General features: G+C 42.1%; 1 pseudogene; it reads right to left on the reverse strand.

The window, feature by feature from the left end:
• Positions 1-2,010: 2,010 nt before the first annotated feature.
• Positions 2,011-9,731, reverse strand: LOC129066886 (cytochrome c oxidase subunit NDUFA4-like; annotated as a pseudogene).
• Positions 9,732-10,614: the final 883 nt, after the last annotated feature.

The following is a 10,614-nucleotide window of genomic DNA, read 5'->3' on the forward strand; positions in this document are numbered from 1 at the left end:
TTTGGGTAAGATCAAGTGTAGAGTTTATTTGAGCCAAATTGATGACAATTGCCAGGAAGCAAAATCTCAATGGAGAGAAAATGCTCTGGAGAATGGCGATTTTCCAGCTTATTTTATGTATCAGAATCAAAGGAGGAGACATAAGGAGGGTTACATGAAATTCACTTGTGGTAGATTATAGATGAGGAGGCAGGAGAAAGAAAAGAGGGGGAATCTCTGGAGCTGGATAAAAAGGAAAGTGGAGAAACACACACTTCTTTTACCTTAGTGGGTAGGGGATAGTTAACGTTTACGGCACATAGAAATGGTATGTGGCCAACAAGATAACAGCGTGGTCTAATGCTCTGATGCCTGAGGATGTGCCTTCAAGGGATCTGGAAAAGAAAGTTACTCTGGAATTTCAAAGGTATTTCAGCTCAGATGTACAAACACAATGGACAATTTCAAACATGAAGACTGACCTTTGTCAAGGAAGCTACAGGCCTAGGATATGACTACACTGCCGTGACCCTATTTTAGTTAGAAATTTTAACATTCAGACCACCCTGGTGGTTACTTTGGTCTCTGGGTTTCTAAGACACACGATGTGGGCCTCCCCTGAGTTTGTCAGGTTTAGTATGTGGCCCCTTTTTCATCTACGCAGGCTAGAAAAACAACTTGGAATTTCTCAAGTTTTCCCAAACAGGTGAGTCAAGTAATTAACCACTCACACAACCCACATCCTTGACTCTCCACCAAGCTAACTGTTCCATTCATGCTTCCATCATATTTTCTTTCCTCCTACAAATCCATGATCTCATGTTTCCATAGAGCCACTGTTCCAAGAGGACTGTAGGATAATAGAAATAACTCCGTAATTCCAAATAGTTCCTCTTTATTCCTGCCTACTTTCCTCAGAGGCTGTGGGTGATAAAAGTAGAGGCCCATAATTTTAGTGCCAACATGTAATATTTTTAATCAGGCTGCACAGTTCACAGAGGAGGTTCTTGGGGGAATGTCAATCTTTATATCTCGTCTTTTTCCACATTAATAAGATTAGACTAAAATCAAAAAATAAATAAATGTAAAAGCAGTAATAAAACCCAGAGTTGCTTATTTTTATCAACTTCAGGCCCCTGTTTTGTAATATCTCTAATTTGATACCTTAAATTAGAGCAAAGATTCTCAGCTCACACTCAGAGTCTTCAAAGGTGCATTAAAAATTGACCAGAGCTTAGCAGATCCCTGCTAAGAATGAGGCCTTGAGTAAATATAAGCAACTCTGGAAAAATCCTCTAAATCAACAATGACGATCTCTATGAGCTACTATTCTGGATCAAAATAAAAACGTGAAAAGTTTCTTAAGAATTAAACTTTTATATTATTCCTGTTCAAACTACTTCTTTTTTTTATTATTATTATTTTTTAACATTATCATGGTGCTAAGCTAAGAGGAGGTCATTTTATTTGTTATCTGTGATTTCCTACCAGTTTTATTCACAAATATAAAACTGCTAGTTAATGCCAAATATTCTCAGTATCCAAGTTTTATGACTACCTTCAGAGAACAGAATGTTCAAAGTCACATGAAAACCAGGAAGCCTCCGGCTAAACATTTCCTAACTGTACCTTTTTCTTGGCTACCTTTTTAAGAAACAGAAGAGAGAGGGCAGAGGACCTGAGAGCATGAAGGGGGAAAAACAGAAACAAAAAACTGTGTATGTCCCAGACGCAGACTCGGGAAAACCCGAGCACTATTAAGAGGGAACTTAGAATAACCCTCAGCAACCATGGGGCCCTTTGAAGTGCTCAAAATAGCAGAAGCTGTGGGCCGCTAGCAAGAAATGTGTTCACAGCTGCCTTGGGGAGAAAGCAGCAAATACTGCAGTGAATAGGCTCAGACACTTCTACCCCTGAGGTCTCTCATTGTTTCTGCCTTACCAGACCAACACCTAGGACGGCCCATTTGGAAATCAGTAATTCAATCACCCATTTGTATATTGACTCTTTTCAAGAGACCAACCTGGGTATTCAAGAGGCAAAGAAGTAGAAGTTGCTGTTCTTGCCCTTAAAGGAGTGACAGCCTACTACAGCCTTAACGGATATGTTGACATATGAAGCATCCAAACCTGTGGAGAATTTTTATGAGTTCACGTAAGCCAAACTGATGACATATGCCTGGAAGCAAGATCTCAAATGCTCCAGAGAATAGCAGTTCTGCAGCTTCTCTTACGCATTGGAAATTAAGGAGGGAACATAAGAAAGATGACATGGAGCCAGGGGAAGCAAGGTGGGAATTGTGTTACAAGACAGTGAACAAGAGTATGTGTTCTCTTGAGGGTTAATACCAGCTTCAGTGGGTATTACTTCTGGTGAGCAATGATCAGAGCTGGCTTAAAACCTTTCACTGCAGAAGTTACAGACCCAGGCTGTGCCAACCCACGCATTTGGGAATTTGTGATCAGATCACCCTTTGAGGTTATTTTCCATAAAAAAACCTTTTTTTTTCCATCCACAGTTATGTTCCGAAAGAGAAAACAAACACCTCCAAGCAATCCTGCCCTACCCAACCTTCAGACAGAGGAAAAGGGTGGAGTCAGTTGCTTGCAGAGACTTTCTCCAGCTTCTAGGGGAGACCGGCTGCCCCTTGTTTATCATTGACCTTTTCTGAACTTCCATTTCCTTGCAATGAGGAATCCAGTGTGTCATGAGAATTTCATTTTATAAAGTCGACAGCGCAGTATAAGTACCAAGTAAATGGCTGCTTTTATCCTTATTATTATCTTCATCATCATCATCACTGTTACTGTCTCTTAGAATAACTTTCTGGAGGACAGAGCAATGTCATGATTTTCACCCTGGAACTGAAATGCACTTTTCTACTGCTCTCTATCATACTTGGAGGAACTACTTCATGAATTAAATAAATGTTCATTATTTGCTGTCAGGCTACAAACACCGCAGATAACTAATTCTTTGAAACACTGAAATGAGTTCCTAATAAGGTCAACATTACTCATTGTTGGCAAATGAACAAGCAGACACTTGGAGCCCGGCCATTTATAACTAGTGTCCACCAGTGGATGATAGGAAGCAGACAGATGAAGTGCGCAATGTGTGCTCAGCTCTAAGTCACACAGCAGAGGTGGTTTGGATGGTACAGACCCCACACCACTCCCAACACAAGACCCTGGCTCTGTGATGGTGATTTCAGCCTTATTTATTTATTTATTTATTCTACTTGAAGGAACCTCTTGGGAGAGAAGGCTTCACAAAGAAGGGAAATTGCTTCCACTAGATCATTTTTTAAAAGATGTTATTTATTTATTTTTAGAGAAACAGGAAGGGAGGGAGAGAGGGAGAGAAATATCAGTGTACAGTTACCTCTCGCATGTCCCCTGCAGGGGACCTGGCCCACAAACCAGGCATGTGCCCTGACCGGGAATCGAACTGGTGACCGTTTGGTTCACAGGCCAGTGCTCAATCCACCGAGCCATACCAGCCAGGGCTCCACTAGATCATTTTTAAAAAGTAAGAGGAGAGAATTTCTACGATGTAGGCGCTAATAACCTTGCTAGCAAAATGTCAGCCATTTAAAGTGATAATGCCTTTGAAATGTTTTAGGATGTTTTAAGCATATGCATTACCTTCATGAAAAAATTGTAAAATAATGAATTATTGCAGAATCCTCAAAAAAGATTCTAATTCCTTCACCGTGGGAAAGCACCTTCTTTTTTTCTTTTTTCTAAATTGTTTTTCCTTTTTATTGACTTGAGAAGGCACCTTCATTTAATTAGCATTAAACTAGCAACCACTCTGGTCTGATGAGCAAGTATTCTGGGGTTCAGAGGAAAGTGGGATCCCACAGGGGCTTGGGGGTCCAGGAAAGTCCCATAAAAGGCATTAAATGTTAACTAAGCCTTGAGTAATGGTTTGTATTCAGCCAGGTGGAGAAGAGGGCGTGCCTGCCTGAGAGAAGGGACAAGTAGAATGGAAGCCCTTTGGCCTTCACCAAAGCTTTCCCAAAAAAGTGTCATTTCTGTTGAGCACAAATTAAGCCATGTACCTTACTAGAATGTCTCAGCCTGCATGTCTGATATATGCCTGGCTATGTACATCTGTCTGCAACATTTATCCATCTCATGATGTACAGATTGAGTGGGTGAAGAATTTGTCTAGCTAATCCTTGACAAAAGTGCAGAGCTATGAAACTAGGAATACATGGATACTTACTAAAAAACTTCTGTTCTCTCAGGGCAGAATGACACACAGCCAATGTAAACCATTTCGCCCAAGTCTAAAAATAATTCATATGATCTTGTTATATCTTTCACCATTGAGATCAAAAGGCTCAGGCCTACCAATTCCCAACTTTGTCTTTCAAACCTTCAGCAGGATTCAAACTCAGACTCTACACCGTGTGGATGAGGGAGTTCTGGCCTCTAAATGCTAGAATAACAAACCCCCAAGATGTCCTAATGTCTTAAGTTTCCTTTACACACCTCCTCCCATTTCTGTTTTATATATTCTTCAAAAGCAATGCCAGCCTCAGTGATTCCGTCAAGCCCACTCACCTTCTCCTGCCGTCCACCGCAAGCCTTGGTCAGGTGTCCGAGCCACACTGGGACTTCCTGGAGTCATTCCTAGCATTCCTCTCTCTTGTTCCTTGTAAGCACAGAGCCACCCACTGGCATCTGTAAAACAATCCTCCATATGATTTCACTCAAAAGGTATGGACTATGTAGCATTTTCCCTCATTCCTCTCTACTGCTCCCATCATTGGCCCTATTTTACTTACTCGTTCATTAGACTCACTGAGCATTTACCCTGTGCAAGCCACTCTGCTTGGCATTCTGGGGAATGGGAAGCAATCTAAGATTCACTAACATTTGCCCTTCTGGAGTTCATGCTCTAATGGGGCTCGAGAAAACATTTAAAGATGACAAGGATCTGAAAAGACAGAGTAGGTTCAGAGAGGGCAGGAACACAGGCCCCCGGGACAGGAGAGCAGAGTGGACACTTGTGAAAGCTGTTTCCCCTGCCATGGGAATCGTGGAGCTGGGAAGCATCCTGCCAAGTCTCCCCTGTCCTTGTGCTAAGGGAAAGCTTCAGGATTTCTAAGCTGGGGGGTCTAGGTGTAAATACTGGTTTAGGGACTTGCTTGAAGCTGCTGCACACACTGTTGGACTGAGATTGTAACTTATTTCAGGTCACTTGGAGGGACTGATGAAGATTCCAGGAGCACACTGTGGGGCCTCTGAAAAATACCTGGATATGAAGAAATTTCTTGGGGAGGGGGAAGCCTTCTACATTGGTGTTTTTTCTAACTTTTCCTGGGGAAAGATGCTCCAAGTCCAGATAATTCTAAGTCCAATACTTTAGCAACTCTGAGTTGACAGACAGCATTTAGTTTGGGTAAAATTTGAGGATTTCTTTACATTAAAATTAAAATGGCATTTGAACTGATCTCTAAAAACCCAAATGACTATCAGAATGGAAGGTATGTGGTCATGAAAATAAATACAAGGATTTTTATTACAAATACATGTTAAATGAAAGACATCAAAACAGAATATACTTACCAACTAGCATCCTGGGAGAAAAGCATGCACTGAGATGGATCAGGAGTCATATAATTAACCAGGTTTCTTTTTTCTGTGAAGCAGTTAATGTACAACATGGAACTCATAAGCCTCATGAGCCAAAGCCTTCCCCTAGCCACAGAATTACCGGCTTGAAGGAAAGAAGGCACCTGAGAGAATGAATGCCCCTAGAAACTTGGTTCAAGGAATTATACCAGATTTTAAACTGAATGGGTATTTGGTTAAGTTTTTCCTCACTAACCAGTGAACAGGGGCATGCGAGGAAGGAAGTATCTCTTAGGGTCAAATTAAGAAATTAAATCTCTGCACATCCCAGCTGTATTGTGAGTTGACCATCTGTGACCTTTTATGTCTTAAGGATGAAAAATAAAACTAAAAACCTGTGATGTATTTCTGCCCAAGCTCCAGCAGCCATACATTTTTCTGACCAGGTTCTTGCACGAGCTTATTCATGCTACAGTGAATGCAATCGTGTCCCCTTGGCCAGGCCCTGCACTTCGCTGTTATGGTAGCTTTGGCTCCCTGGATTCTGAGGGTGAATTGCTGTCACTGGTCTCGCTTGTTTCTGTCCCCATCATCCTCACATCCACTAGCAAGCCCAGCTCTATGACCACCTTCCTAGCATCACCCACAGCCTGCAGAGGAGAGCAAGAGCTGACCTTTTAACAAGGCTGGTGCCTTCTCTCCAGATCTTCCCCTAATGGCCTTCGTGAATGGCTAGTTAACTGCTTGGGAGTTGCAGTTTTCTGACAGCAAATAGTATTTATGGTGCTTCGCTGGGTCCCATGGCCAGCCTTGGAGCAGGCACAGAAATGTGACATTAATTGTGAGTCCTCAGTGAGGAAATGTATGTCCCCAACTCCAAAAAGTTCCTACCGCTGGTCTTCATTGAGCAGAAAGCCCCTCCTTTCTTGGGGCCTTCAGCTGCGCAGGGGCAAGCTGCCTTACACCCCTGTTTGCAGCCTCAGTAACATCATCTCCGGCACTTGCGCCAGAGAGAAATGCCAGAAACCTCCACATTATACTTCAAGAGACAGGTTTGCCAGAAAGAGTAGGGTTGTATCCACTTCTCCTTACGTGCATTTTCAAATGTTGTTCTTTCCCCTCTGTGGGGTATGAATGAATCACATCCTCAGGAAACATGGACCAGTTGAGTAAGTCAGCACTCTGGAACGTCTTAAAATGAAGCTAGTTTGACTCACTGGATAGATGCAACTTTAACCAAACCCTTGAAGTCTTATAACAAGCATGCTCTGTTACTGACTCAGGATGGGTTACTTTGGTGCCCAGTGTTGGTCCAGGCAAAAGGCAGGCTGACTTAATTTAGAGCCCTTTCTCAGTGGGGTTATGCATTTACCAGGATAAATGAAGAAACCCAAGTCAGTCTGGGAATGAAGCTTTAAAAATAGCATGGCTAATGTTACGTTTAAACTACTTTTCTATTAAAAAGGACTATATTAGAGATCTACCAAAGAGAGGCTGTGTGTCTTTAGAGCATCCTTTATCACTGTATTAGGAAAATTGAAGCAACTTAGAACTTTGAATCCAGAGACAGCTCTGAAAAAAAGAATAACAAAATCCCTTTATAATGACACAATTTGCCCCTGCATTCCAGCCTTGATGGAATAATCGGGCATTACTGGAGGAGGTGAGTCAAGCTGGCAACAGTTCGGGAAACCCCGTGAGGCCCACCTGTGCTATGCAAATAAATAATACTCCTAGATGCAGGAGCAAATTTCATTTATCTTCCAAAATTGGAGTGAACTCTAAGGCTTAAAAATGATGGGCAATGAAGTGTTCTCACAGTGTTATCTAAGGCAGATGACTTAAACCCTGTTAATTCCCTCTGTCTTTTGTTTGTCACAGCCAAAAGGGGCCTGACTACAACCTGAGTGAAGGGGTCTCAGGCACCAGGACACAGGCGAGGGCTCATTCGTGCCCAGTAGGTGGTAGAAAGAAATCGCAGGTGTCAGTCCTCATGGGGCAGAGAAAACACACCCAGTTACAAGAAAAATATAATTCCTTTCTCTAAGCTAAAACAATACATCCTTCCAGACCACAATCCCTCAAATTTCGTTCCAATTCATGTCCTGTCAGCCCAATTTAAGCTGCGGCTATGAATTCAAAATAAACGTTGCTGATTTTGAGAGCCACGAAGCTTTGCACAGAAAATGAAAGCCAGTTATTATTGTTAGGGGAAACACACATCTTTGACTCAAACCAGAGGAAAGGTGGGGCTAAAAGTCAAGTTGTTTAAAATGTGAAAACTTCCTCTTTCCAAGGGCTAGAGGGTTTGCCTCAGTAATTTAATGCCTGATAAGCCTGTGCAAAGTCCCAGGCAGACGTCTGCCCCAGCTCCAGCCAGGTCATCAGCCTTGATTCTGGCAATAGAAAATCCATGACCAGTTTGGACCCTGCCCTTTAGAGACAACTCCCAACATCTCCCATTTACACCTTTCTCCACTCCAAAGCTCCTCTGTCCACCTGTCCTCTCTTCTGTGAGATGTACCTTTACAGGGAAACCACCATCCTAGTCCATCCCTTTGGGGGAGATATAAAATTGTACCTCACAGCATGACTGACAGATAGCGCCTCTGAGGAGCAGGGAGCAGCCCTAGGGGAGGCACAGTGGGCTCCCCTCACCCTCCGAGGGGCACAGGCGGGCACAGGCAAGCATAGGCATACACGGCATGGCCCTCTCCTCACGCTCCCCCAGCTCTAACAAACAACCCAACATGAGAACCACCTTAAGACCTGTCCCAAATCATCTAAAGCTTTGTCATTTCTGAAGAGCCTCAGATAGGAACTGCCTAACCTCATCTTTGCTGGAATGCTAATTAGAGGTGGTTAAGAAGAAAACCTTGACCAAGGCCTTCCTTTTTCACACATTATTTTTTTTATGTTGTTTATTTAATTTTAAAGTGATGCTTGTTTATGGTAGAAAGTACAAAAGCTTTTTCTTTTTTCATCGAAGTTCCTGAATAGAAATTTTGGGCTTTTTTGCACAACAAATCACACTTATTTTCCTACACCATGGAAAACTTTATGAAACATACTAAAGTTGTAAATATAGATGGAAAAGAAGCCACATACTAAACCTAATAAGCTCATGGGCCTTACAAATTCAGAGACCAAGGTAACCACACAAGGTAGTTTTTTTTTTTCTTCAAGTTTTAGATGTTTATTAATCAGTGTAAACCCCAACACAGTATTCCAACAAGACTTTGTGCATTTGGAGAGGAACTATTTCCTGTTTAAGTGGAAAATTGTGCAGATGGCCTCTGAAAGAACTTCATTCTAAGCAGCTTTATAATGAAATATTTCATTGCAATTCCACCTCTGGGAATTTATCCAAAGAAACCCAAAACACAAATCTGAAAGAATATATGCACCCCTATGTTCGTTGCAGCATTATTTACAGTAGCCAAGTATTATAAGTAGCCTAAGTGCCCATCAGTAGAGGAGTGACTAAAACAACTATGGTACATTAAACAATGGACTACTACTCAGCCATTAAAAAAATAGGAAAGAAAGAAAAAAGAAAATTTTACCCTTTGCAACAGCATAGATGGATCTAGAGAACATTATGTTAAATGAAATAAGCCAGTCAAAAAAAGACAAATGCCATATGATTTCACTCATATGCAGAATCTAATGAACAAACTTAACTAGCAAAATGGAGACAGACTCATAAATAGAGAGCAGATTGACAGCCCTAGAGGTGGGGCAGGGGTGGGGTTGAAGGGACTGAGCCAAAAAAAAAAAAAAACAAAAAAAACCCCTCAGGGATACAGACAACAGTGTGGTAATTGTGGTGGGGAGGAGGTGGATATGGAAGAGGGTATAGCAGGGAAGAATGATAATGGGAAAAAAATACCATCAAACAATTATATTGTTTATAAAAAAAGTCTGAACCCTCTTTCTTCAGTTTGCTGTAACCTGCGTTCATTGAGTAGAACCTGTATTGAACTCTGGGACCTACTATGTTCCATGGTTCTTGGTTATTCTTTCTGGCCCAGCAGACATCTGGATTGAACAATACCAGGGGCAAGACATACAGCACTGCCCCAATACCTCTTGCTCCAATAAATACAAATTGGGGGATCAACTTTGGATGCTCTTGGCCTGACCAAATATCTGAGGGAACATGCTTGCCTCAGATGGCTCAGACACAGAAGCAGAGAAAAACAAAAGAGCAAGGGACAAGAGCAGATAGTGTCTGCCCACACAGGGTAGTATGAATGTAAGAATTCCTAACTAAATGTGGGTTACAGTGGGTAGTCACATCCTAGGCCTGTTGGCTTCCATGACAAAGATCAATCCTTACCTTTGAAATTGTCGATTGTCTTTGTGTATCTAAGATAACATACCTTTGAAAGGTCAGAGTAACTTTTTTCCAGACCCCTTGAAAGCACGACCGTCAGCACCAGAGCACAAGATGACAGTGTCATCTTGTTTCCTACATACCATCTCCATGTGCTGTTATGTTGACTATCTTGTGCCCATCAATGTACAAGAGGTATGTGTGGAATCCAACTTCTGGTTAAAATGGCGGCATAGGTAAATATGGCTCACCACCTCGCACAACCTTATCAAAGTTACACCTAAATTATAGAACAACATAACTCAGTATTATCAGAAACCGAGTTGCATGGAAGTCTGACAACTACAGAATTAAAGAAACCACATCCATCCAGACTGGTGAGAGGGATGGAGATGCAGAATGGGCTGGTCCCACATCCATGTGTGATGGATAAAAATTTGAGGAGGATAACTCAGGAGCAAGAAGTCCCAGCCCCACACCAGGACCCCAGCCCAGGATTCCAATACCAGAAATATAAGTCCCCATAACTTATGGCTGCAAACACCAATGGGAATTGAGTTGGTAGAAGAAACTTCTAGAGTCCCAAGCAGTTCCTCTTAAAGAACCCACACATGGACTTACTCAGAGCTCCAGCACCAGAGTAGCAGCTTGAAAGTCACCAGCAGCATACAGGAAGAAACTGAAGTGTCTGGCATCAAGACAAGAGCT

The sequence above is a fragment of the Pteronotus mesoamericanus genome, unplaced genomic scaffold, assembly GCF_021234165.1.
Source record: "Pteronotus mesoamericanus isolate MK-2021 breed Mesoamerican mustached bat unplaced genomic scaffold, CSHL_Meso_final contig_20, whole genome shotgun sequence".
NCBI lineage: Eukaryota > Metazoa > Chordata > Mammalia > Chiroptera > Mormoopidae > Pteronotus > Pteronotus mesoamericanus.